This window comes from Pelodiscus sinensis, chromosome 21, assembly GCF_049634645.1.
Source record: "Pelodiscus sinensis isolate JC-2024 chromosome 21, ASM4963464v1, whole genome shotgun sequence".
In the NCBI taxonomy this organism is placed as follows: Eukaryota; Metazoa; Chordata; order Testudines; family Trionychidae; genus Pelodiscus; species Pelodiscus sinensis.
The window spans coordinates 12,778,377-12,805,767 of NC_134731.1; positions in this window are offsets into that span (position 1 = coordinate 12,778,377).

Genomic DNA, 27,391 nt, shown 5'->3' on the forward strand with positions numbered 1-27,391 from the left:
AAAAATACTGAACATAGCAGGAAAAAAATTAGTCGAGAAAAAAAAACCAACTGCGCAAAAAAAAAAAAAAGAGAAAGTGAGTCACGGCACCTTTAAATCCCCACGCTCCTCCCGCCCCCACCAGATGTGACAGGGGAAGAATGTCCCAAGTAGCCTTCCGTCCAAGAAAAAAAGAAAATACTGGACATTTTACATGTCCGGTATTTTCTGTGTGTTTTTAATCGGACAGAAGCCGCAAATACCGGACTGTCCGGGCCAATACTGAACATCTGGCAACTCTAATTCAGACAGGAACTGTGTCTCACCCAAGTTCTTGTGTTGGGCTTACTTTGTGAGGCTCCCTAGAAGAAATAAATAAGCAGCCTTCTGTGATGTTTTCTGCCGGTCCCTAGGGTCGCGAGGCACCTTGCAACCTTACTGTGGGGCCGTCTTGTCTGTGCCGGCTGTAGATCAGTTGCAACAGCACAAGCATGGCCAGCTAGGCCTCACTGTCTGGACCGATTGGCAAAAGACACACGTCCACCCCAGAGTCCTCACAGCGTCCCTCTGGAGCAGCATTTTATTTACTGTTGCCCATATGTAGGGTTGCCAGAATCTGCTAGTTTCCATCTGTGTAGTTCTTTTCCCTGCTGGTGTTACTAAAGTGACACCCACATAAAGTGAGATGCTTGCTGGTGGCAAACGTTGACTGTCAATGGTGAAAATGAGAATAGGTTTCCCATTCAGGAACAGAGACCCAAATGATAGTCAGAAAGAATATTGGAAACAAATGGCAACAAATAAAACAAAATCATAATCTAAACTTAACACACCAGACAGTCTCCTGTCTCCTACACGACAACTTACCCCCACGTTATTTTCCCAGAATTTTCAACTAGGGGGCTGAGGTCCTCCTCACCCTGACTCTCTTTCTTAAGATCAATCCAGCTGGATTCACAGCACACCTCCCTACACCCAATTATATCCCTCAAGTTCATTGTCTTGACCTAGAATGGGGACAGCCACAGGTGGTTTGGGTTTTGTTTCCTCCTGCAGCTTTTGCAGTTTGCATGCGCAATTACACAATGGTCAACCAGAGAGACAAGAGTCTCGGTGTCTGTCTTCCACCTCCTGCCTGGAGGCATCTGCCTCAGTGCACACTCCCGCTGAGCAACCTGCCTTCATCACCAGGCCTCACCAGTGCAAGGATCTGGATTCATGCCTATGGCAAGTCCTTGCATGTTATCTAGGGTTGCCAGGTGTCTGGTATTGACCTGGATGTCCAGTACTTTCACCTCCTGTCCAGTAAAACAATTCAGAAAATACCTGCCAGGAGGCAAAAATACCGGACACCTAGCAACCCTACACAGAGTCAGCAAATGGGCCCCCGCATCCTCCACCCCCCACTTATGTGGTTCCGCAGGGAAGTTGCCTTCTGGCTCTGATCAAGAAAACAAGATGGCCACCAGCAAAAAGCCTAAAGACTTTTGTTAAAGGGGCCATGCTGTTCTAATGCTGTTTAATTTTTTTTCTTAATAACTCTCGGGGTCCTTTTTTTCCCCTTTGCTCAACAACTTTGGTCTCCCCTTTTCCCTCCCCCAAACTGAATTTTTCCCCCAGTGGGTATTTTGGGGGGGAGGGGAGAGTGTTCAATATTTTTGGTTAAACCATCTGGCAACACTAACATTATCTGCACATACACTGGTCTTCATGGTCATTGTGACATTTGACACCGACTTTCAGCAGAGATCTTACATGGCTCCTTCTGGGGATCTCTGTAACCTTATGTGCCCCTTCCAGCAGGGGTATCGAGATGCCTGTGGGACACACCGTCTCCCGTATGCCTCTTCTGTTTGGAAGCCTTTCACCCTGCCAGGGTCCATCCCTTTCTCTGAATTAAGTTGCTTGCTTCACAGAAGCACTGTATCCTTTTAGTCCCAGTCACGGGACAGACGCACCACCATGGCGCCTCCAGCCAGTACCCCTGGGAATTAGCTCGTCAATTTGCTGACACCCACCCCCCATTGGTGTCTCCCCCTGTTCTCCCTTCCTTCTCTCATCCAGACCCTTGTCATTCTGGGACCACAGCATACTCTTCAGGACTCTTCAGGACACAGCCCTCTGGAAGTGCCCACTCCAGTGTCTCTGAGCCCCCTTCTGGGGGTTGGTGTTTATCCAGCTTTGCACTCCAGGGTCCTCCCCTCCCCATGGGGCACCCAGTTCCCCTGTACACACCCTTGCCTCAGTGACCCACTGCCAGCCTTCATGTAGCCCCTGCTTCAGGGGCAAACTTCAGTCTGTAATAGCCACTCATCACTGGCAAAAGGATGTGGACCTGCTGTCTTTGCCTATCATGGATGTCTCTCTGCAGTCCTAGGAGCCTCAGGCCTTACCTCAGGCCCTGCAGCCTAGGAGCTTGCTTGGCCAGAGCTTCCTCAGCTCTGCCTTCTGCTTCTGCCCCTTCCCCTGCGAGCCACGTCCCTCCTGCTCTCAAGAGCAACAATAAGTTCAAGTCCTAGTCCTAGTCCTGCTTCCCTGGCAGCCAGGTCCCTCCCGCTCTCAGTCAAGAGCAGCAGTAATTCCTCCTCTCTTTGCAGGAGCCCTTCTTTATATAGCCCTCAGCTGGGCCCTCGTTAGCAACAACTGCCTCAGCTTGGGCTTGGCTCTCAGCCTTCACTCAGGGCTGGGTTTTTGCCCTCAAAGGGCCAGTGCCGGGCAAGTGCCCTGTCACAGTCCCCTTAGCAGGGGCAACTGGTAAGGGGGAATGGGGAGGACACTGGTGAGGAGGGTTGAGGGGGGCATGGCCCTGGGGCTCTGCCCTCTCCCTGCCTCTTCCCCACCCTTGCTCTGCCTCTCCCCATTCCCCTCCACAATTCCCCCCCCCACCCCAGGTCCTGCCTCTGCCCAACACAGCCTCACCCTTTCTCTTTCCTTGTCTGCTACGCCCCTCCCAACCCCACTACTCAGAGATATGTGGCTGGGGGAGGGGGACTAGCAGGGCTGGAGGTCAGGAACTGCCTTACTAGCAGATGAAGCAGGGCAAGGTGGCCCCAGCTTGCTTAGCTCCTCCAGCCTCATCACTTTGCTTCCTGCTGGTGAGTGCGAGGGTGGTCCCGCCCCTCTCCTATGTGATGCACTGGGAGATCAGAGTGAGCTGGGGCCTCCTCGCTCTGCTTTCTCTGCCACTGCCAGTGAGTGTAGGGGTGCCAAACCCTTGCTGCGGTTGCTGGACACCCAGAATCTCTGGCTGGCCAGCTCCTTGGCCCTCACGCTCATGGTGATTGGAGGAGAACATGCCCCCTAACAATCTCCCACACATCACCCCAGTCCTGAAGCTCTAGGCCTGTAAACTTAAAGTGCCAGTCAACCTGTGGAACTCCTTGCCAGAGGATGTGGTGAAGACTAAGACTTAGACAGGGATCAAAAAGAGCTAGATTCAAAGAGGTTAGGTCCATTGATGGCTATTAGCCAGGATGGGTAGGAATGGTGTTCCTAGCCTCTGGTTGTCTGTATATGGATGACAGGAGATGGATCATGTGAGAATTACCTGTTGTGTTCCCTCCCGCTGAGGCATCTGGTATTAGCCACTGTCGGCAGACACGATACTGGGCTAGATGGACCTTTGGTCTTACCCAGTGTGGCTGTTCTTATGACAGGCACATGAGTGACATAATATGCCATAATCAATCTGGGCCTTCAGCTATAAATCAGCAGGGTTTGTTTGCTCAGTCCTGTAGCATCTAGCACTCTTGAATCATAGCCCAAACAACTACACCCTTGTTGCCACAGAGCTCACCAAAACTAACAATCAGGGTATGTCTACACTAGCCCCTTAGATCAATCTATGGAGGCTAATGAGGGCGACCGGAATTGCAAATCAAACCCGGGATTTAAATATCCTGCACTTGATTTGCATGTTCCCGGCCGGTCGCCATTTTAGAAATTGATTAGCCCGAAATAACTGCCCGCGTCTACACACGGCAGTGAAACAGGATTGCGATTTAAAGCCCTAACTCGAATTAGCTGGTATACTTCATGCAATGAGGTTTACCAGCTAATTCGAATTAGGGGCTTTAAATTGGAATCCCATTTCACTGCCGCGTGTAGATGCAGGCAGTTACTTCGGGCTAGTCAATTTCTAAAATGGCGACTGGCCAGGAACATGCAAATCAAGCACAAGATATTTAAATCCCGGGCTTGATTTGCAATCCCGGTCGCCTTCATTAGCCTCCCTAGCTTGATCTAGGGGGGTAGTGTAGACGTACCCTTAGAGTGTGCATTTGGAGGGTGGTAGGTCACAAGCTGAAACTGGCCCCATCACTGATTACTCTGAGGTGCAAAAATCATCATTGCTTGTGGGATAGTAGAGATAATTTCCCAAGATCTTGGTCTAAAGTTGGTTCTCAGTTACTCCCTATTAATTCTCCTTTCACTAGTGGATTGAATCTTGAATCTGGAATAAATGAAAGGCAAATTCAGCCTCTTATCAGTTCATCCCTGCACCCACCAATATTTTTGCAAATTTTGGTACAGTGAATCTGCTCTCTTTTTGCAAAAATCCTACCAGAAATATTGTCATAGAATCATAGAATCCTCAGGTTGGAAGAGACCTCAGGAGTCACTGAGTCCAGCCCCCTGCCCAAGGCAGGACCAACCCCCATTAAATCATCCCAGCCAGGACTTTGTCAAGTCAGGACTAAAAAACCTCATGGGATGGAGATTCCACCACCTCCCTAGGTAACCCATTCCAGTGCTTCCCTACCCTTCCAGTGAAATAGTTTTTCCTAATATCCAACCTAGACCTCCCTCACTGCAACTTGAGACCATTGCTCCTCGTTGTGTCATTTGTCACCACTGAAAACAGCCTCTCTTCTTCCTCTTTGGAACCTCCCTTGAGGTAGTTAAAGGCTGCTATCAAATCTCCCCTCACTCTTCTCTTCTGCAGACTAAACAAGTACAAATCTATCAGCATCTCCTCATAGTCATATGCTCCAGCCCCCTAATTGTTTTTGTTGCCCTCCGTTGGACCCTTTCCAATGCGTCCACATCCTTTCTGTAATGGGGAGCCCAGAATTGGACACAATACTCCAGATGTGTCCTCACCAGTGCAGAATAAAGGGGAATAAACACTTCTCTAGATCTGCTGGAAATGCGCCTCCTAATACACCCTAGTATGCCTTTAGCCCTCCTGGCTACAGGGGCACCTCGTTTACTCATATCCAGCTCCTCATCCACTGTAATCCCCAGATCCTCTTTTGCAATACTGCAGATTAGCCAGTTGGTTCCCAGCCTGTAACAGTGTTTGGGAACCTTCCGTCCCAACTGCAGGACGCTGCACTTCTCCTTGTTGAACCTCATCATATTTCTTTTGGCTCAATCCTCCAGTGTGTCCAGGTCACATCACACAACTATGATTCTTTCTTGCCAAAGTTTCCATCTCCAGGACAGCACACTTTAATTATGCTGTTCTGGTCTCTCCGGGTATGTCTACACTGACACCTAGTTCGAACTAGGGTGGCTAATGTAGGCATTCGAAGTTGCAAATGAAGCCCGGGATTTAAATATCCTGGGCTTCATTTGCATCTTGCCGGGCGCCGCCATTTTTAAATCCTTGTTAGTGCGGACTCCGTGCCCACGGCTACACGCGGCACGGAGTAGGTAGTTTGAATTAGGCTCTCTAATTCGAACTACCGGTACACCTCGTTCCATGAGGAGTAATGGTAGTTCGAATTAGAGAGCGTAATTCGAACTACCTACTCCGTGCCGCGGGCATGGAGCCTGCACTAACGGGGATTTAAAAATGGCGGCGCCCAGCAAGATGCAAATGAAGCCAGGGATATTTAAATCCCGGGCTTCATTTGCAACTTCGAATACCTACATTAGCCACCCTAGTTCGAACTAGGGTGGCAGTGTAGACATACCTTCCCTTTTCCCTCCTATTCTGTGTTAAAATGCAGATTGATTCTGGTGTTTAGCTTTAAACGTAGGGTACGTCTACACAGCAACATTATTTCAAAATAACTTAGTCCGTGTCTACACAGCAGGCAGTTATTTCAAAATAATGTCGAAATACTGTCAAGCTGGAGGACTTCTTACTCCATCTCCTGTAACCCTCATTGTACGAGGAATAAGGGAAGTCAGAAGAAGAGTGCTCTGTTTCGAAATAAGTGCTGTGCAGACACTCCCAATTCTGAAATAAGCTATTTCGAAATAAGCTACGCAATGAACGTAGCTCAATTTGCTTAGCATATTTCAAGTTAAGCCCTTCTGTGCAGACTCGGCCTTAGACCCAGCTCTGTTCAAGGCTGCTTTGTGAAGGGTTTTTTAAAAAATCTAGACAGGGATCGCCTCACCCCAGTAATTGAGAGCAAAGTTACAGAATCCACTCAGAACGGTTAAGAGATTCAGACTAACCTTTCTGTCACCTGCACTTTTAAAGGTCTCAAACCTCATTTGAAGGGAACAGTATGCAAATTGGACATTGCTGGTTTCCTCAATAAGCTGGGCATTTCTTTTCCCCATTAAAAAGGGCTGGGCTGCTCTTTAAGAGTTCGCTTTCAGTTTAATCAGAACTACTCTCTCTAATTGAAGTTAATCATGGGAGGCTGGTCAAAGAGAAACAGTGTCAGTGACGGGCGCAGGATTGGGGCTGTCAATACAGGGGTCATCCTGTGATGCTCTCTCAGGAAAATGTGTGAGGAGGCTTCCAAATGCACATACAGTCTGCTGCGTTGGTGTGCCGCATGTTCCCCTCCAGCGCCGGAGCGACATGAGGGGAAAAGGACAGGACCTGGGAAGGATTCATGCATGCAATATTCAGTGTGGCACAACAGGAATATAGTGGTGTGGGAACATTTTCTAAAAGGGGGGCAGCCCCACTTGCCCTGACCACTCCATTCCCAGCCAAGGCCAAGAGCAAAGCCCCAGCAGGCAGGGCCGGACACTGGGCACTTGGTTTTTGCTGCTGCCCTGCACTGGGGGCTCTGCTTCCCCACACCATGCGGGGCTCAACATGTGGGACTGGCAGCAGAGTCCCCAGTGAATGGGCAGCAGCTGAGAACCCAGCACATGAGGCAGCATCAGCGACCCCAGGTGCTAGGCCGGGAGCCCAGGGCTGCTGCAGCTCCCCTCACACCTCTACTTCCCATGACTATGTAGGGAAACATTGTGACCCGCAGAGCTGAATGAGATGCCTAGGCCCCCTCTGTGATGGATGGGGAGAGACGGAGGCCAAAGAATGCAACCTACAAAAGCCAGCAGTTTGCTAGGCTGGGAGCCTTCAAAGCTCCGCCCCCTCTCAGAGATAGGTGTCAAAATCCATACAACAGGGGGCGTCCATATCAGGTTAGCAATCTGTGAATGGGAAACCACTGCCTGCAGCCAGGGGGTTTAGGCACCTAAACTGCTTTGTGATGGAATGCCTTAGGGGCTACCTTGCTCTGTGCAAAGCAGCTGGAGGAGGAGGTGGAGCCCACTTTATAACTTTTATCCCAGTGGTTGGAGCCATCACTTGGGACTCATGGCAAGAGCCAGCGGCAAGAGCCAGCCTGTGGCACGATTAAAGAGCATCCTGCACTCCTGCCCTCAGCCCCACAACAGCTAACCTCCTGCCCTGCACCCCCACACTCCCTGCCCTGACTCTAGTGCCCCTCACACCCTCAGCCCCCTGCCCTAAGCCTCCCCAACTCTGCCTACACTCGGATGGAAATGAAACTGCATTGAGAACAAAGAATCAGAATTATTGCTCTCATTATGTACATTTTACATTCACAATATTTTACATTAGAAATCCTCTTCAGTTTTCAGTCTTTACTTCTTGTCAGGTAGAATGTGTTCATGTTGGGTCTGATGTGACGTAGCCATACCATCCTACTGCAACCCTCCCACCCCCCATCGCAACCTACACCCCTAAGCAGGGCCCGGGTTGTGACAGGAAGTGAATTTTACCCCTGCTCAGAATCTACATTTCTGATAAAAAAGTTCCCCCGGCAGCTAGGTTTCTGCTTGGGTCATCTGTTGCAGTACCTCAGTCTGTCTATCCCGCAGCAGAAAGTGTGTTTCCCAGCATGGGTAGACAGATGTGCCAGCTCTGCTTGGCCATGGCAGCACATGGGGCAGGCAGCTACCTGAATACATCTCCAGCGGGTTGGGTGTGTTTGTACATGGGAGGCTAGCCTGAGGCTCCACCCACACGGCTGGTAACAAAGCGGTAAAATGCTGAAATGAAGTGGCAAAGCAGAAGTAAAGACAGGGCATTTCTCTCATACTATACATACAAAGCAGCACTCCGGCACTGCTCTGATAGTACCAAGGTACCACAAGGCTTCCCTGAGCAGGCAGGTCTGCATTCCATCTGTATGGGAGGATTCTCAGGCGCAAGGCAGCTTGTGGATAGCTGGGGGTGCAGGAGGGAGGGTGTGGCTGGAGCTAGCCAACCAGTATAACAGCTTATTGTGGATGTGACCAAACGGAGCAAACTACCCCATCCTCCCCCCACCATGCAAGCTGCAGCAGTCCTGAAACTGCCCTCTCATCAGCAGGGGCCACACGGCCCCTCAGCTAGCCCAGGAAGGAGCATGAGGTAGATCAGTGACATACACAGTCACCTTTGTCGGTAGGGTTGCTAGGTGTCCAGCTTTCACCCGAACAGTCCGGTATTTGTGGGCTCCGTCTGGTAAAGAAAACAGGAAATATCGGACATGTGAAATGTCCGGTATTTCCCATTTCCCTGGGACAGAAGCCCGACGAGGACAATTTTCCCCTACCGTATCTGGCAGGGGAGGAGAAGTGAGGAGCATGGCAGACAAAGGGGAACAGGAGGGGGCATGTGCTAGGCACCACGCTAGGGGGCCACCGGGCTGGGTTGAAGCGGAGTGCATGCTGCTCTGGCCCACATGACCAGCAGAGACCAGGAGCTGCCCACATGATGCCTCACTCTATACAATGCAAGCCGAGGCAGCCAGGCTGGGCAGCAGGAGCAGCCACTTTAAAAGTCAGATTGTTCCTCCGTACCTGGCTCTGTGTGGGGGGGACAGATTTTATTGGAGAGGGGGCTCCCGACACTGGGGATGCCTGCCTCAGGGGAGGGGGCTGTGCACTGGGATGGGGGGGCATTAGACGGGGCTGGCTCTGAGGCAGGGGTGAGTGCATTGGGATGGGGGGCACTAGAGGGGGCTGGTTCTGAGGCAGGGGTAAGTGCATTGGGATGGGGGGACACTAGAGGGGGCTCGTTCTGAGGCAGGGGTGAGTGCATTGGGATGGGGGGCACTAGAGGGGGCTGGTTCTGAGGCAGGGGTGAGTGCAGTGGGATGAGGGGACACTAGGAGGGCTGGTTCTGAGGCAGGGGTGAGTGCATTGGGATGGGGGCACTAGGGGGACTGGTTCTGAGGTAGGGGTGAGTGCATTGGGATGGGGGCACTAGGGGGGCTGGTTCTGAGGCAGGGGTGAGTGCATTGGGATGGGGGCACTAGGGGGGCTGGTTCTGAGACGGGGTGAGTGCATTGGGATGGGGGCACTAGGAGGGCTGGTTCTGAGGCAGGGGTGAGTGCATTGGGATGGGGACACTAGGAGGGCTGGTTCTGAGGCAGGGGTGAGTGCATTGGGATGGGGGCACTACGGGGGCTGGTTCTGAGACAGGGGTGAGTGCATTGGGATGGGGGGACACTAGGAGGACTGGTTCTAAGGCAGGGGTGAGTGCAGTGGGATGGGAGGGGCATTAGACGGGGCTGGTTCTGAGGCAGGGGTGAGTGCAGTGGGATGGGACACTAGGAGGGCTGGTTCTGAGGCAGGGGTGAGTGCATTGGGATGGGGGCACTACGGGGGCTGGTTCTGAGACAGGGGTGAGTGCATTGGGATGGGGGGACACTAGGAGGACTGGTTCTAAGGCAGGGGTGAGTGCAGTGGGATGGGAGGGGCATTAGACGGGGCTGGTTCTGAGGCAGGGGTGAGTGCAGTGGGATGGGGGCACTAGGGGGGCTGGCTCAGTGGGAGAGTTGGGTACATTGGTCATTAGTGTGTGGTCCCAAACTGGAGGGAGTGGTGCAACTTTTGCTTAACAACTTTGACCCTCCCCCCTTTTTTTCTTAACTTTGGTCTCCCTCCCCCTTTTTTTTTCCTTGACAGAATTTTTTCCTGGTGTTTTTTTTGGGGGGGGGGGGGGAGAAGTGCGGGGAGGGGTATTTGGAATTTTTTGTTAAACCATCTGGCACCCTATTTGTCGGTCGTCCCCCCCTCCACCATTTCACATGCAGAGCACAGCCCGGCTGCTACAAAGATTGGGCTCAGGACTTCATGGTTATATGAAGTGGGAAATTTGATTTTAAATGTTCAGTATGATGAAGAAAAATAAGCCTGTCAAAATTCTATCTTAGAATCTCAGCTTCCCTCGCAAGCCTCTAGCTAGCCCAGGTACTACCAAACTTACGTCAAATATTTCCACTGCAATTTTTGTCTACTATTTTAACTATCAAACATCCTTGGTTAATCAAGAGGTCCTCGGTCACTGGATCATAACAAATGGTCACCTGGCAAAGGGTTCACTGTGGTGTAGCAGCACCTCCTAACAGGCCTCACAATCTCACTATGCCTACCAAACCGCTTTCATGGTGTTTAATCATAGATGAGGTCATGTGAGGTCTTCATTGATGGCAGGGCCACACTGATCATTAGCAGTGTTGTGAAATGTGTGTACAGATACAGTGCAAGAAGTACAGTGACAATAAGGGTATGTCTACACTACCCTCCTAGTTCGTACTAGGAGGGTAATGTAGGCATACCGCACTTGCAAATGAAGCCCGGGATTTGAATTTCCCGGGCTTCATTTGCATAAGCGGGGAGCCGCCATTTTTAAATCCCCGCTGCTTCGAACCCCGTGCAGCGCGGCTACACGGGGCTCGAACTAGGTAGTTCGGACTAGGTTCCTATTCCGAACTACCATTACTCCTCGTGAAATGAGGTGTACCGGTAGTTCGGAATAGGCACCCTAGTCCGAACTACCTAGTTCGAGCCCCGTGTAGCCGCGCTGCATGGGGTTCGAAGCAGCGGGGATTTAAAAATGGCGGCTCCCTGCTTATGCAAATGAAGCCCGGGAAATTCAAATCCCGGGCTTCATTTGCAAGTGCGGTATGCCTACATTACCCCGCTAGTTCGAACTAGCGGGGTAGTGTAGACATACCCTTAGTTCCTAAAGTCTGAATTAAGGCGGGGTAGACAAACTGGTTTCTGCTAGACAAAGGGCATCTGTATATTCCCCTGTCTATCTTGGTTCACATGTAGCGAGCTCAATGGAAGTCCTACTTATACACAATGTTGAAGGACATTGAATGATCTCAGAGGGTAGCCACCTTAGTCTGTATCTTGAAAAATAATGAGTAGTCCTGTGGCACCTTAGGGTGTGTCTAGACTACATGGCTCCTTCGACGGAGCCATGTAGATGAGTGTACTCGGCAAAGGGAAATAAAGCAGCGATTTAAATAATCGCCACTTCATTTACATCAAAATGGCCACTGCGCTGTGCCGATCAGCTGAATGTCAGCACAGCGCGGTAGTCTAGAAAGGGATCAGCCAACCCCAGATCCCTTTGTCATCAGATCCTTTATGCCTCGTCTCATCAGATCCTTTATGCCTTTAGTCCCCCTCATTCCACGAGGAGTAACGGTAGTTCAAATTAGGATCTCTAATTCGAACTACCTACTCGTGCCGCGTGTAGCCGCGGGCACGGAGTTTGGACTAAGGGAGATTTAAAAATGGCGGCACCCGGGAACATGCAAATGAAGCCCGCGATATTTAAATCTAGGGCTTACATTTGCAACTCCGGTTGCCCTAATTACCCTATCTAGCTCGAACTAATGAGCTAGTGTAGACATACCCTAAGGCACTGGAGGAGCAAATGGACAGTGCATTTGCACTGACAGAAAACAGGATTCCTATCAGCCTTGGAGGGAAATACTGCTGACATTTGGGTAAGAAAAACTTCTTTAGACAGAGGGTTAGCCTGGTAAAGTTGAATTCCATCTCTAGAAAATGTGTTATGATTGGCTGTGTCTACACTGGCATCCCTTCCAGAAAAGGGATGCTAATGTAGCACTTTGGAATAGGCAAATCCGCGGGGGATTTAAATATCCCCAGCGGTATTTGCATTAACATGGCTGCCGCTTTTTTCCGGCTTGGAGATAAGCCGGAGAAAAGCGCCAGTCTAGACGTGATTCTCTGGAAAATAAAGCCTTTTCCGGAGGATCTCTTATTCCTACTTTCAAGTCTAGACTGGCGCTTTTCTCCGGCTTATCTCCAAGCCGGAAAAAAGCAGCAGCCATGTTAATGCAAATACCACGGGGGATATTTAAATCCCCCGTGGATTTGCCTATTCCAAAGTGCTACATTAGCATCCCTTTTCCGGAAGGCATGCCAGTGTAGACACAGCCAAAATGTTTTATACATAGCCTTTCTGTTTCCATTATCCCTACCTCTTCAGTCTGGAACTTTGATAGTGCACTTATGATTTGCTTTTCCTATAAACCTGTCTATGCCCTGTGAACTTATACAGGATCCGATTCCACTTAGGATCAGACAATTTGGTGTTTGGCCTGTTCCCTTAGAAACATTATGCCTGGTATTATCGTGGGTGTTCAGTGGATAAGGGACAATGCTTCAAATGGCTCAGGGAATGGAGTGCATCTCTTGTCAACCTGGATGGCATAGCACAGAAGAGATTTTCTGGGTGACTGACAAGCTGACTGCGTCAGAGAGTTGACTCCCATTTAAGCTCTGAAGGAGAGGAGGGGTAAGAGCATGACTCCCCATCTTGGGCACCCTGCGAACCATCATACTCTACTAATTTAAAATATGCTGAAAACATCCCAGGAACCAAGTAGTAGAAAATCCAATAAACAGCCCTGCAAATAATTATTTAAAATGGAACAAGGGTTCTTAAATAATAGATTTTCTAAAGTCATAGATTTTTGAGGCCAGAAGGGCCCACTGGATAGTCTCCTCTGACCTCCTGGATAATACAGGGCATTGAATTTCATCCATTTACGCCTGTATTGAGCCCAGTCACTTATGCTGACTAAAACGGAAAGGCATCCGGCCTTGACCTGAAGACGTCAAGAAACAGAGAAAATAACCATTTAATGGAAAGTTGTCAGTTACTCACAGGCAGAATAAATAAATAATGGAGGGAGATGACCTTCTCTGACTAGTTTACTTGCAGCACATTTCCATTTTACTTGGTGTTTGTTCTCAGAGGAGTAGAACCAGGAGCTCGGCTGGTGCGAATTGACAAAGCTCTATTGATCTCCATGGAGCTCTGCCATTTTACATCTGAGCATCTGACTCCTAATTCCACCATCTGGATTCGTGCAGTGATACTTCTCTCACATCAGTACTCACTCCTCAATCACACTGGTAAGTGTCTATGGAATTACTGATGGTAGTAAGGATTGCGGAGTTGGCCCTTCTATCAAGCCACTAACCAACAACTACAGCTGTGAGTATTTCCCAGTGCGACTCAGTTCTGAGTGACAGGCCCCTAAAGGTTTTGAATCCAGTGAGAGTCCATGTATCCAGTTTTCCTCTCTGATACTTTCCCAAATACTTAGGCTACGTCTACTCTGCCTCTTTTGCTGGCAGAGAGTATGCAAATGAAGCTTTTTGCGCAAGAGGTTTTTGCACAAAAACAAGCAGTGTAGACATGTCGGTTTTGCACAAAAAAACCCCTTTTGCGCAAGATCCTTATACCTCTTTCTTGAGGCAAAAACCCCTTGCGCAAAAAGCCTCGGGCAGAGACTATGCAAATGAAGCGTGAGAAGTTGCTAATGAGCAATTCATTTGCATACTCTCTGCCAGCAAAAGAGGCAATGTAGATGTAGCCCTACTGAAGCATAAGGTATTGACTTTAGCCCTGACATAAGCCAATGGAAACAGAACAGGAATGAGTATGGTCCCTTTTCATCTGTTTTTTAATCTCGTGTATTTATTTTCTTCTTACTGCTCATCAGCATCATATTTGTGTTTTATAAGAACAGAATTGCACCAAGCCACTGCAAGGATTTCGGTTCATCAGTTTTTAATTAAATTTGAATTGAAGATTCATTTTCCTCTGGGCTAATTTTCAAGTGACAAACAAAATCCCTTTAAGTGTCTTTTCTTCTCTACCATAAACTAGTACTGCTGAGGTCAAAATCCCTTAGAAACTAAACTTCTCCAGTACCAACACTGGAGAAGTTCAATCAAAAGTAAGCTACAGTAATTTTTATAAGAACACAACAAATAATGTAGATAGATAGATAGATAGATAGATAGATAGATAGATAGATAGATAGATAGATAGATAGATAGATAGATAGATAGATAGATAGATAGATCAAAAAGTCTAACCTGCACTTTTTGTGTACTGGGCTGGATGGACCTTTGGTCTGACCTAGTATGGCCATTCTTATGTTCTTATGTCCAACGTAAACCTCCTTTGCTGCAATTTAAGCCCATTGCTTCTTATCCTATCATCAGACGCCAAGGAGAACAATTTTTCTTCCTCCTCCATGTAACACTCTTTTAGATACTTGAAAACTGCTATTAAGCACCCTCCCTTTCCACCATCTTCTGTTTTCCAAATTAAAGAAGCCCAATTCTTTCAGTAGTACTTCATAGCTCATATTTTCTAGACCTTTAATCATATTTGTTGCTCTTCTCTGGACCTTCTCCAATTTCTTCACATCTTTCTTAAAATGTGGTGCCGAGAACTAGACACAGTACTTCAATTGGGGCCTAATCAGTATTGGGTAGAGCAGAAGAATGACTTCTCATGCCTTGCTCACAACACTCCTGTTAATGATGTTTGCTTTTCTTGCAACAGTATCATACTGTTGACTGATATTTAACTTGTGGTCCACTATGACCCCTAAATCCCTTTCTGCTGTACTCCTTCCTAGACAGTCACTTCCCATTCTGTATGGCTGTGTCTAGACTACATGGCTCCATCGATGGAGCCATGTAGATTAGGGTTGTAGGCAAAGGGAAATGAAGCGGCGATTTAAATAATCGCTGCTTCATTTAAATTTACATGGCTGCCGCGCTGAGCCGACAAACAGCTGATCAGCTGTTTGTCAGCTCAGCGTGCTAGTCTGGACACTCCCCTGCCGACATCAAAGCCCTTTGTCGGCAGCCCCGTTATTCCTCGTGGGATGAGGTTTACCGGGGCTGCCGACAAAGGGCTTTGATATTGGCAGGGGACTAGCGCGCTGAGCCGACAAACAGCTGATCAGCTGTTTGCGGCTGTTCAGAAAAGATTTCAATGCCACCTACATGATTAGCTGAGCGCCCACAGCTATGTTTTGGGTTTCAACTGGTGGTGCACATTTGCACATGCCTCAGTGCACATTGCATTTATGGCACACATAGATGGAAAAAAAATCCATATATGGACAGAAAAGATTAGAGGGAACATTGGTCATGAGGTGAAGCTCTGAAGTTCTATTTCACTGAGAGCCATCTGAAAAAAAATAAGATGGACCATTTCCTTAGTCTTTTTAACCCAGTAAGACCCATACCCCCGGGGCTTTGCTGCTGTTGCCAGTCCCCTCCATGATGTACCTATTCTGTAGTTAATTTGAAGACTTTCTGTTCCCAGCTCTGATCTTGGGCAGATCTTCTGTGACTCCGTTTCGCCATAAATAACATCCTTAACATGCTTTGTAAAGCACTTTCCAATCTATGGCTAAAAAGCTCTACATGAGAGCTAAGCATGATCATCATCACATTTTAAAACTGACCAGCAGGTACCCACCAGCCAGCCAGCCTTTCTCTTTGGGTATTCTATGAGGTTTTTAATTGGTAATTCGAAGTAAGGGGTTTATTTCGGAATCGCCCTTCTCTGCCGCGTGTAGACAAAGGCGTTTCTTTCAGGCTAGTCAATTTCCAAAATGGAGACCACCCAGGAACATGCTAATGAAGTGCGGGATATTTCAATCCCGTGCTTCATTTGCAATTTCGGTTGCCCTCATTAGCCTCCCTAGTTCGAACTAGTGTAGATATACCCTTTCTGTTTACAACCTCCTTTATAGGTGCCCATTTTGCTAGTGTACTCCAATAACTGTAAGCTCATTCACTTCAATTAATTCACTTGCAACTCCTGCCATGAATGAAATATGCAACTACATCTCAGTGTTTGACAAGATCAATCAATAGGCCTCTAACATTTTCAGACCATACTCCTAAAAATAAGAAAAGTGTTCATGGAAGAAAAAAAAACACATACGAAGAAGCAGGCCAAACCCACATAATTGCTCTTAACTTAAGTGGCTCTTGCCTCCTAAAATACCAGCATACATTTATAATTAGCTAATAAACTACAAATGAGTAATTACCTAGCACTAAGGGGGAAATGTAAACTGTTACTCAGACGCTTCAGCTTACTCTGAAAAGAGAAAACTAAAATCACTGCAGTTGCAAATTTACTCTGACTTCCAAGGGTGCAATTTACCCCTTTTACACAATACCTAGGTCTCATATAAGCCCCACGTAAGTCGTGTTTTGAGTGGAACTTAAATAGAAGAGCAGAGGTCTGATTATAACCTTGAATACACAGGCCAGAAATATGTGGGTTGATATCTGGCCACCTCTGAGTCTAGGAATTAGACTTGTTAACATGCTGGTCACTTTCAGGAGCTGCCGGAGGTAATCACCACGTGGACCTGTTAGAGAGGAAACAGGCGACCCCAGAGCAGATGGGGATATGGAATAAGGAGACTATATATTTGATATATTCTATACTTACTGATGAAGGAATACTCTCTGGGTAGGTTTCAACTTGAGCACCACTCAGAGAAAAGAGGATAATGGTGAAAGAGAGGAGCCTGTCTTAGCTCAGCAATCAGCCTGAGCTAAACCTCCACTCCATGCTGGAGTAGGGAGCATCTAGCTTTGACCATGCAGCCTGGGTGTCAGTGATTACGGTTAGGACCAGTTGTTCACGCAGCACCCACAATGCAAGTGAAGAAAGAGCTGGAGAGTAGAGCACCAGGATATATAGCCATAGGTGTGGGAACTGGGAGTGTGGGGGGTACTGCAGTACCCCCAGCTTTTTTTGAGAGTCCCAGTCACATGCCCCTGCTGCCCAGGTTTCCAGCCCCCGTGCCTCTGCCACCTAAGGTTCTGGCCACCAATCCCACTATTTCTCTTTCGGGGTCTCTGCTTCCAGCCCCAGGTCCTGCTTAGAGGCTGCCAGCCCTGGGTCTCACTCTGCTGCTGGCCCTGTGTCTTGCTTGGCTGCTGGCCCCACTGCCAAGCCCTGTGTGCTGCAGGAGCTACAGGTAAGGACAGCAGCTGGAGACCCCCTGCTCTGACTTTCTTAGGGGCTGCAGGGACATGCCAGCCACTTTCAGGAGCACAATTACCACAGGGATAATTAGCCAGGCTTGCTGATCGGCGAGAGGGTGGGCAAAAGAGGCAATTGCCCTGGAGCCCAACAATTCTAAAGGGCCTGGGGATCCCGGTGGCTCTAAGGGCTATGGGGGTTGGGGGAGGGGGCAGTGAGGCATATTCAGGGTGGCACTGAGGGCTGGCTGCCTGGCCCCACCCCTTCCACCCAAAGCCCTGCCCCTTCCAGGACAATGGAGCTGGCTCTTTCCACTTTGCCCAGGGGACCAGGATGGCTGTTGGCTCCCCTGCCGCTGGCCCAACATGCGAGGTCCCAGCTGCTGGCCCTAGCTCCAAGCAGAGGTGAGGGGTGTGGACAGAGGTCGGAGGGTGCAGCTCAGGACCCACACTCCAAAAATTGTTCCCGTGCCACTGTCAATAACTAACGTCATTATCAACCTGGGATTCATGCCCTGCAGCAGCAGTGGCTTTATTACATGGTGAGACACTGGTCCTGTGAATGAGTGCACAGGCTCAGAGAGTCCACAGAGACCCCTGCTGAGTAAACGGGTTCCCACTGGTGCACAGAAGTCTGCCCACACCGAGTCACTTTCAGGATCAGAGCCCTAATTGGGTGAAGGAACAGCAGCTTGCTCTAGCTCAGTGCACAACAGGACTTCCTGGCTCTTCATAAAGATTTCAATCATTTGGCTCTCTTCACCTATGCATGCGTTGCCTAGTGGGTTCAGCTCTGGAATGGGACACATGAGACCTGTGTTCCATTCCTAGCTCTACCACTGGCTCCATGCCTCAATTTCTCCATCAGTAAAATGGGAATAACGATACCTTTGTAAAGCACTTATAACAGCTACAAAGCTATAAGAAAGATGCAAATATTGTTAAGTCTCTGTTTTCCAAAGTGGCTAGCTATTTTGAGTACCTCCATTTTAGAATGCCCCAGCTGAGATGCCTTAATGGACCCTGATTTTTAGCACTTTCAGCAAATCAGGCCACTAAAATGCACCAAGCTGGCCACAAGGTTGGAGGTACCCAGAACCACCGGTTATGTTCCCGTGTGGGTTGACCAGTGTGGGTTTTTAAACAGACTCATTGAAAATACTAAAAGTATCCAGCTAGAAAGGACTATCTGCCTGCACTCTGAGAACATGGGGCTAAACCCTCAGCGGGCACAAGTCAGCATAACTGTGTCTTTGATGAGTTCACAATGATTTACCCCACTAAGAAGCTGTCCCAGTATGACCATCCACCTGCTGGGAAAAACCCCGGGCCAGATTCATTCTGTCCCAGGAACACATTCCCAATACTCTTCTGTGTGGGTTGACCAGTGTGGGTTTTTAAACAGACTCATTGAAAATACTAAAAGTATCCAGCTAGAAAGGACTATCTGCCTGCACTCTGAGAACATGGGGCTAAACCCTCAGCGGGCACAAGTCAGCATAACTGTGTCTTTGATGAGTTCACAATGATTTACCCCACTAAGAAGCTGTCCCAGTATGACCATCCACCTGCTGGGAAAAACCCCGGGCCAGATTCATTCTGTCCCAGGAACACATTCCCAATACTCTTCTGTAAAGGGAATACAATGGGGGCGGGGGGAGGTACTCTTAACATTTAAGATTGATGGTAGCTTTGTTCTCAGAGGTTGAGAACACTGTAAAGTCTGTCCTCTGAAGAACAGCAGAGCATGAGAAAGTACCACTAAAAGACATGCCTATTTCCGTAGTTACTTAGCACCTGTAATTTGTCAGCTAACGCAGGACAGGGTGTACGTGGTTGTCCATTTTTTTTACCAGAGTAAGTTATGAATAAATAATTACTTCTTTCCTTATTGTTTCGAGTAAACTAAGCACTTTGAAGACTGAAGAATTAGGTTACATTGACTTCCAGAGACAAGTCTATTAGTCCTAATGTTAATTAACCTCTATATCCAATTTGAATATCTGTGTAGAAAACATATGGGGTACATCTAGACTACAGGCTTTTGTCGACAGATACTATTGACAAAGCTTCTGTCTACAAAGAGTGTCTAGACTATATCCAGTTCTGTCAACAAAGCAAGCTGCTTTGTTGACATGAGAGTAGACGCAAAGGACAGTGTAGGTGCAATAACACCTTCTGTCGACAGAACTCTGTCGACAAAAGGCATTATTCCTCGTAGAATGAGGTTTACCACTGTCGACAAAACTGCCGAGTTCTGTCGACATTATGTTGACAGAACTTGGCAGTAGTGTAGACGCAGGTATAGTTTTGTCAACAAAAGGCCACTTTTGTCGACAAAACCATGTAGTCTAGACACACCTATGGATATCTTCTTGGGTGCCTGAAACAGAAAGTGGCAATGTGTTCTACAAAACCCCAAACACTCCCTGCGAGGCTGGATTTCCCCAGACTCAATGTTGTATATTATTTCCTCCTTTCCCCTCTGCTGAAAGCCCAGACCCGCAGGTGGTGTAAATTCTGATGGAAACACTACGCTATTCCAATTTATGCCACCACCTGAGAATCTGACCCCAAAGCGTATTTCAAAATCTGTGAAATCACTACAGTCCTTCTGAAATAAAGAGATGAAGCCAGATCTTCAGCTTGTGTCAATTAGATCTAGCCCTCAATGTTTGAAAGGTAAAGGAAGTGTAGCCAGCAGCTATATTCTCTTTGTGTTGGTGATTGACTGGTTATGCTGTGACTGTCTTGAAAGTGCTGTTTCCCCCCCCGGGATATGGAGCAACTTAAAAATGTTCAAGTGGTAATATGTATCTAGAGATGTACTTGTGCAGTGGGGTGAACTGGGTGATGCATCGCTCTTCCTTTCAACTGCGGATTAAAGGAACGACGTCCCCAGAGGCCGTTTGGATATGACATTCTAATATTGCTTTTTGGAGAAGCTGATTTGGTTGGTTCTGTTCAATTCTTACCCTCTACTCCCCCCACCCCCCCACTCCCAATGCTGTCCTTGATTGCCATGTTTTTGATAACTTTGTGTATAAACTCATTAACTGGAACACCCCCATGCAAAATAGGATGTTCTGAGTTTAAAAAATTACAGAGGGAGCAGTAAATCTGGTCTGTCTTTGTAACAGGATTATTTCAGCTGCTGATGCTATGTAGGCCACGCTAAAATGTCATTTCCATGTTAACTCTATCATATTATTACCATCATTGGAACAGAACTAATACAATTGTTTACAATACTCAATATGTTGTATTAATTTTGCCACATGAGCCATGACTGCTATCCTGTATCTCACTGCATCACAGGCTGCTTTGTGCATTTTATAACTGCAGTTTCACCTTTTGTTTCCAATTTTCTCTAAAAATTGGAAATCTGCTCTCAAATGAGCATGGAAAGTTCTTAATCGTTAGAAGAAAGAGCCAAGTATTCAAGCTGGTTTATTTTCAAACAGCTCCACTAATACATTTGATCGTAAGACTTCAGGGCTTATGTTTACTGCACTGTTCAACTACTTCTCATTATTAGAAAAAAATAAGGTATTACTACAGCAGTTGTGTATTTTGAACATATTCAGGCATTAGACGAGATTAGACTGTTTATGTGTACGAGGCATTAGCTGCTGTTCTCCTTATAAATCCTATTTTTTTCAGAATTCTATTATAGGCTGAACTGTTACAAAGAAGATGCCATTCTAGAAGGTTTTTTGCTTCAGATTGCTGTTATTTTCCTTTGAAAAGCTTTTGTGGATCAATTAATAATGATAGGGTTTTTTGGAGGATGCAGGGGAGAGGAGCTATGGTTCAAAATATATCTGGTGTAGCAGGAGTGAAATTTACCCCCTTTACACAATCTCCAATCGCTTTGTGTAAGGAACTAACAAGGAGTGGGCACATGGAATTTATTCCTCTAATCCCTGAGCAGACTGCATTGTATCGATGCAGACTTTTAGTTGCCCCAGCTCAAAGCTGTGTATTGGAATAGTACTGTCTGAACTCTCTATGGGTATAGAGAGTGTGTGTTGGGGGGGGGGGGGAGTGTGTTGGGGGAGGGTGTCAGAAAAAGGTATCCAAATTGCGCTTGCATTTGCATATCTTCTGATTTTTTTTCCGGAAGAAGCCTATCTGATATTTGGCCCATGTACACGGAGCCGAATGTCAGAAAAAACCTTCTTTTGGAAGCCCTCTTATTCCTTGTAAAAGGAGGTTTACAGGGGCTTCCGAAAGAGGGTTTTTTCCTGACACGGCCCCGTGTAGATGGGCCGGGCCAATTATCAGAAAAGCCTCTTCTGGAAAAAAACTCAGAAGATATGCAAATGTGAGCTCAATTTACATACCTGTTCCAACACTCCCCACTTCCCACCCTCCCCAGTGTAGCCATACCCTCTGAGTCACTGGATCCATATAAGTGTGGTACTTCTGCCCCTTACTTTGTCCACCTTTTGCGCAAGAGGGCCAGTGTAGACAGCTAAAAACTGTTTTGCGCAAAAAAGCCCCGATGGCGAAAATGGCGATCGGGGATTTCTTGCGCAAAACCGCATCTAGATTGGCATGGACGCTTTTCCGCAAAAAGTGCTTTTGTGCAAAAGCATCCGTGCCAATCTAGATGCTCTTTTCCGCAAATGCTTTTAACGGAAAAACTTTTCCGTTAAAAGCATTTGCGGAAAATCATGCCAGTCTAGACGCAGCCTTATAGTGCCCTCAGCCAACATCCTGGGTTTGTCTTGGTGGTTCACATCTACATGTGCCTTGGTGCACGTAATACAATTTATTCTGCACATGGATAGAAAAAACAGAGGGAAAATTGGTCTCAGCCCAGTTCCTAGTGAACAGATGCTCATGTCTCTAAATATAAATAACCGCCTAGCAGTGATTAGCAGCTTGTTGGTTGCTTCAGCAGAGTGTTCCAGGAGTGAATGATCATGAATGAGGAATTACACTCATGGCTCAAGAATTATATTCCTCCAGATAATACTTAGTCCTGATACGAATTAAGGGACTGGACCAGATGACCTCTCGAGGTCCCTTCCAATTCTGTGATTCTGTGGATGGAGCACATTGGTAAAGCAGCTTGGGGAAAGTAACATGTCCTGCTTGCTCTGTAGGGCTGAAATTAACCCTGTGCAAAAGGCCAGTAAAGCGCCTAACTGCATTTTGGAAATTGTCCTTATTTTGATTCAAATTTCTCACAGGGATGAACTGCATCCTGGCTAGCCAGACTTCATTCTGCAGCGGTGTCCGTCTTTCCCCAGCACTAAAATGACTCAAAAATCAGTTCCAAGAAGCGAAGCACCAAATGCAACAATATCTGCTTCCTCTCTAGCCATTGAATTTAATTCACCTCCTGATCCTGATAAACACAGAACTTTTTTCCTGCCATGGGTTTTCCCCAGGCGCAGCTTTGCTCAAGAATAAATAAAAACTTATAATTAAAACCTATTATTCCCATCTCAGTGCAAATAAAGGCTGCCTGTGCGATAACACTGTTTGGCACACACTGGATTTTAGGCTCTCATTAGCGATACCAGACACCTGTCCGGGGGAAACAGCCCTGCAAAAAGACCAAGAGCCATTCAATACCTGCACTTAACTTTTCATAGCTACTTCCTACCAGTCCCAGTCACTGCAAAGCTCCAGCAAACAAACATAGAAACAGACGTTTCAAAATGAACTGGAGCATGGAGCTTGGAAAGAAAGCCCCTTGGTGAAGCATTTCAAAGTGATGGACCTTTCCTGAAAGGCACCAATGTGGAACTCAAATGAAATTGACCACAGAAGAAACGGGAGTCACATTCACAGGAAGCAACCCGAGATGAGCAAGCAAATAATTCTTCAGGAAATCTCAACTGCAGGTTGAATCTCTCTAAGCTGGCACTGTCTGGTCTGGCAACTTCCATGGTCCGGCTTATGCGTTTTCAGACATACGGCCCTTCAGAAAATGCTGACCCTCGATGTTCACTTATTTGCCATGATCTGAGAGGGGATATGATAGCGGTTTTCAAATGTCTAAAAGGGTATTATGAGGAGGAGGGTTCTCCTTGGCCTCTGATGGTAAGGCAAGAAGCAATGGGCTTAAATTGCAGCAAAGGAGGGTTAGGTTGGACATTAGAAAAAAATGCCTAACTGTCCGGGTGGTTAAGCACGAAGGCTGCGTCTATACTACAAGCCTCTTCCGCAAGAGGAAATGCAAAGAGAGTGCTCATTTGCATATGTTGTGCTCTCATTTGCATTTCCTCTTCAGATCCCTTTCGTGCAAGAGGCTTTTGCCCAAGAAAGAGCTGTGCAGATGGCTCCTTTTTGTGCAAAAACCCCTTTTTGCGCAAGAGCCATTCTCAGTGGCGGATATAAGGCAGGGCAAGTGGGGCGGCCGCCCCGGGCCCCGCGCTTCAAGAAGCCCCACGCATGCGCCGTGGCATCACGGCACATGCGCCATGTCAAAGCGGGGGCCCTGCGAAATTGTGCTGCCCTGGGCCCCACAAAATCCTCATCCGCCCCTGGCCATTCTTCCTCATTTTTTGGAAGAGGAAGAATGGCTCTTGCGCAAAAGGGGGGTTTTGCACAAAAAGGAGCCATCTACACAGCTCTTTTTTGCGCAAAAACCTCTTGCGCAAAAGGGATCCAAAGAGGAAATGCAAATGAAAGCGCAACATATGCAAATGAATGCTCCATTTGCATTTCCTCTTGCAGGACAGGATTGTAGTATAGAGGTTGTGGAATCTCTATCATGGGAGATATTTAAGAGCAGGTTGGATAGACGTCTATCAGGGATGATCTAGACAGTGCTTGGTCCTGCTGTGAGGGAAGGGGACTGGACTCAATAACCTCTCAAGGTCTCTTCCAGTTCTAGGATTCTATGACCTGACATATTTCACATGGATTAGATTCATTGACACAGTTCTCAGCCTTTGCAGGATCCAGACCATGATTTATGAAGCGCTGGGGGAGGAAAGGAGGTGCTTTCAGCTTGAAAGCAGCTATCTAAGTGGAAATCTATAGGTAATGCTTAGACAATGCATCAGTTCTTTCTGATGGAAGTCAACAATGAAACATCTTCCACACTGCATAGGCTAGGCAAGCAGCCAACTGCTTCACCATTCCTATGTGCATTCTCCCCTTTGGACCTGATCACAGGCCCATTGAGGTCAATGGGAGTCTATCTACCAACATCAGTGGGATTGCGTTAGGGCCTCTAAAGATAAGAAGGTGGGAAAGAAGCGTGGAAAGAATAACAAACATGGCTGAGCCTGGCTATAATGTGGAAAGTAGCCTTGGTAACCCAGGGAAAGTTGAGCAGATGGGTGCATGGATAGAAGAGTGGATGACCCAGATCTTCAGAGGTATGCAAGCTCCTAACTTCCATTGGGCATCTGGTACCTGAATACCTGTGAGGACCTGGGCTGATAATTTTTGGATTCCCCATAGCAAGCCCAGGATGCATGGTCATCAATGTTCCCGGAAAGCTGTGTGCTTGTGCAGTCAGTTGGGAGAGATTCAGTTGGGTCCAGATGATTGGCAGACTGCCAACGGCTAGGTTTTTGTTACTACCGGTGGTGCACATTCATGCATGCTTCAGTGCACATAACATTTATTCTGTACATGGATGGCAAAAATCCACAATTGGGTGGAAAAGATTAGAGCAGTCCTGGGCAAAATATGGCTCATAGGCCAGATCCGGGCCACCAAGCCACCAGATCTGGCCTACAGATGCTGCAGGGAGCCCCAGGCAGGCTCCCCGCTTGCCTCGCCCCACCTGCACGCCGCTCAGAAATGTGGCTGCGGGGTGTTTTTTCTTTAAAAACTGTGAGTTCAGAGGGTAGGGGGGAAAGCTTTAGGAGCTGCTCCTACTCACAGCACAATCCCATTGGCCAGTTTTTGGCCAGAAACTGGCCAATGGGAGCTGCCTATTTCAATAACAGGCAGCCACCAGAGCACATGGCTGCAGTCTGTGCGGGGGCGGGGCAGGCAGGGAGGCTGATTCAGAAATGGTGCTGGCTGGTAAATCTCTTGGCAAAGCCTGCCTCTGGCACCCCAATCCCTCCCTTCCTCAACCCTCTGCCCCCCACTCCACATACCCAAATCCTCTGCCCCTTCCTATATCCATATCCCCTCCTAGAGCCAGCATCCCAATCCCCTGCCCCAGATCAGTCCCCTCCTGACCTAGCTCATAACCCAAACCCCTGCACCCCCTCCTGTACCTCAGTTCCCTGCCCTCGGTCACAATCCAGCCTCCTGCACCCCATTCCAGTGCTCCAGGTCACAACTGCCTCCTTACTCCCAGCTCCCTTCTGCACCTAACCTCCATCCTAGACCCCACCTCCTCCATCAATATCCTCGAAGAGTGCGGCCCTCGACCACTTTCCAAATTCTTGGAGTGGCCCCCCATCAAAAATTATTGCCCTCTGCTGGATTAGAGGGAACTTTGATTGTGACGCCCTACTGTTCATGGGGATGGGGATGGTGGAAAACATAATAAAAGAAGTTGTACTGATTAGATTGAGGATATAACCACCTCACCTCCCCAGTCCCTCTTAGATGATCAATAAAGCTTGCTGCAAAAGTTGATTTGACACGGAATGAGCACTGCCCACAAACAATGAAACTGATGTGAAAAACTTTGCTCTAAAAAATGTATTACTCTACTGCTTCCAGACCAATCAGGCAGCAAATACGTTCCCAGAATTAAAGTGAATGTAATGAGATGCAAATTAGATATGCTGCACAGTCATTGCACATATTATTAAAGATAGATGACACTTGTTTATTTCAGTTTCTCAAGGGCTCTGGGAAAACTCAGAAAACATTATGTTTCCACCCCCTAAAATGAAAGTACAGTGCAATCATTTGCCAGATCGTTAAGGAGAAAAAGTATTTTCCACAAAGTTATAAATGGTACCTTCTTTAGCATACGCATAAATAAAGGGTACTCCCTAACGGCCTGCCTCAGAATCCACTGATCTCAGTATAGGTTGATCCTCTCTACTCCAGCACCCTCGGGATCTGACTGCTGATGAACCAGACGATTTGCTGAACCATAGGAGGTCAATACTGCCTAGCAGCATGACCAACACTTCCACTGCTTACTGGGCTCTTAGAAGACACATAGGGGTAAATTGGAGCTAAATAGAAGCACAGAACACTGAGAGCCAGGACTGGTGGCTGTAAACAAACTTTATGGGACCGCGGGAAAGTTGGCCACACCCACTATAAGTGGACATCCGTCTAACTAAAATCATGCCGGGCCACGGATGTTGCCAGAGCAGACAGTGCCGGACTACAGAAATTCAATCTGTAAAGGTTCTTCCTTTCCCTTCAATTTGTTTTGAATTAGTGACAACAACAAGCTTTGGACTCACCTCAAAGGACAGAGGCAGGTTGGAATATCGGTATTAGAGATGGCTGAATCCTGCAAACATAGTGACTGTAGTTGAGAGGCACAACTCAAAAGGGTTTGTAAAAGGTCCTTCTAGCCATCTAAGCCTTTGCCCAGTTCTATGTGCAGAGCCAGACCCTTGGAATAAGTGTCAGCTACTTGAAGGATATTTTAGTGACTTTTTTTTTAAATTCCTATGAGTTAAAAAAATGAAGTTTTTTCATTAGGGTGTGGCCTCCCCAGAAACAATATTCAAGCCTATGGGCTGGACAACCAACCACAGCCCTTTTACACCAGTTTTGTGGGGGGAATCAAGCCTCCAAAACCATGGAAATATAGATCCACAAGCTGCTGTCTAGGCCACACCTGCTTCTATTGTCTTTGTCACATACTCGGTGCACAAGCCATCCATCTGTCTCATCCATCTACTCACAATGTGCACAGGATTAAACTTTCTGCACTCTGAGGCTATGTCTACACTGCAGGCTCCTTGCGCAAATTGTGGAGCGTCCACACTATAAGCCCGTTCTTGTGCAAGTTTACAGGAGATTGTCAGAAGAGAGGGTTTTTTGTGCAAGAGTTATTCCTCTCCCCACAAGGAATAAGCCTTTTTGTGCAAGAGCTCTTGCGCAAAAAGGCTAGTGTGGACGGGAGCAGGGAAACCCCTATGACTGAAATAGCTATCAGAGCTTTCTTGAGCGAGAGAGCGTCCGCACTGCCATGGAC